This window comes from Mercenaria mercenaria, unplaced genomic scaffold (assembly GCF_021730395.1).
Source record: "Mercenaria mercenaria strain notata unplaced genomic scaffold, MADL_Memer_1 contig_1814, whole genome shotgun sequence".
Taxonomy (NCBI): domain Eukaryota; kingdom Metazoa; phylum Mollusca; class Bivalvia; order Venerida; family Veneridae; genus Mercenaria; species Mercenaria mercenaria.
This window is the reverse complement of record NW_026459822.1, coordinates 34865-36902: the sequence shown is the minus strand read 5'-3', so window position 1 is coordinate 36902 and position 2038 is coordinate 34865.

Genomic DNA, 2038 nt, shown 5'->3' with positions numbered 1-2038 from the left:
AGTTTGACAAACATGGAATGTTTGTTCGGAAGTGACAGATGTCTTTAAGAACTTAGGTGTATATCGGCCAGTGATACCTAATGAGAACAAGGGGGTTCGTGAAAAGCTTGTCATCTTTATATAAGACAGGTCAAGTTCTATAGCAGATAATTTATGGCGTCACACTGGACATGTTTGCCCGAAAACAGACGCAGTATGATGCTCTTGGCCCAACACAAGCAGGGGAAACAAGTACAGTAGATCTTCATTGTTTCACCTTTGACATAAAGCAGGTCTTCTGTTGTGACTTGTGAATTGATGTGACTACGTAGATTGCTATATACACTTTAATTTTAAAAATGTCTGGGTTATATAAAGATGGACCACAAGTTCAAATCAAGCAGTGACGGCCATAAAGGGACATAATTGAATAACATTCCATGTAGAGACACAAAAACTTAACGTTACAATTTCTAATTTTGAAAGGGGGATAATTTTGTTAACATTCATGTCAGAGTTATGGAACTTGGCTTTGTACAGTGCCTAATGACATGAAGGCATGTGTGAAGTTTCAACCCAATAAACCTAGTAGTTTCTGAGAAAAAAATACTTAATACGAAGACCTAAATATGAAAATTTTAAGTTAAAAAGGGAGATAATTTTGTTAAAATCTATGTCAGAGTTATTGAACTTGGCCTGGTACAGTGCCTAATGACCACAAAGGCATATGTGAAGTTTCAACCAATAAACAGAGTAGTTTCTGAGATAAGGACTTGACATACAAACTTAACGTTGACGCCACTGCCGTCGTCGTCATCCCCGTCCCGCCGGAAAAGTTACGCCTTAGATTGCCGTCAGTTCCTAAAGTCGCAAGCGAGACAAAAACTGTCCTTTAACACTCTAAATATGTTATTCGACTATAACATTAAAATTGATTCAACTAGGAACGTCAGTACTAATGGCAAATTAGTTCTTTCACATAAAACGGCGGCCACCTTGAAAAAAAGACGTCATATTGGATTTTGAAACCAGTCTTTTGTGTCTCATAAACAGGTTTTGCACACTCAAAACATCTTAAAAGATATCTTTACCTCAAAATTGACAGAAAAGAACTCTGTTTAGGTCTGTTCAAGTAAAAAATCAACTTCCTGTGGCGGCCATCTTAAAAAATGGCCGCCCTACTGAATTTTCAAGTGGCTAATGAGCTTTTTGAAAGAAGGAGGCTCAGACGAGTACACATGCCAAATTTCATGCTTGCATCACCAAATGCAGTATTTTCCCGAATAAATGACAGCTATAAACACTAACCTATACTAAATCATTTGTTAAATTAATCAGGTAAGTCATGTGTATAGAAAGGACAAGAGGTGTATTATTGATTTTATTCGATCTAACGTCATCTGGAAACAACACTTTGCTCGTAGTTGGTTAAACTTTGCAAATACACATTAATAAACACTAACCTAATGACCATAATTTGAAAATATTTTTATTTTGCATTAAATTTCATGACGTCATCGACATCAATTTCAGAACAGCTGTTGTCGATCAACACTAAACTCAACTAGAAATTGCTTTTGTAAAAAAGCACACGTTTCCCCCAATGCAAAGTCCTATAGGCCAGAAGTCAATAGGGGTTAGGAGCGAAAGTCAAAGAGACACTGATGGTTGGCTGCAATAGGGATCATCTACTTGGCATGTCCAGTCATCCCGCTAAATTTCAACACTATTGGCCTAGTGATTCTCAAGTCACTCTTCGGGCTCCTGTGACCTTTGATCAAGTGACCCCAAAATAAATAAGGGTCATCTACTTTGCATGTCCAATCATCCTATTAAGTTTCAACATTCTAGGTCAAGTGGTTCTCAAGTTATTGATCGGAAATTGTTTTCTATGTTCAGGCTCCTGTGACCTTGACCTTGAACAGAGTGACCCCAAAATCTATAGGGGTCATCTACTCTGCGTGTTCAATCATCCTATGAAGTTTCAACATTCTGGATCAAGAGGTTCTGAAGTTATTGATCGGAAATGGTTATCATGTTCAGGCCCCTATAACCAGAG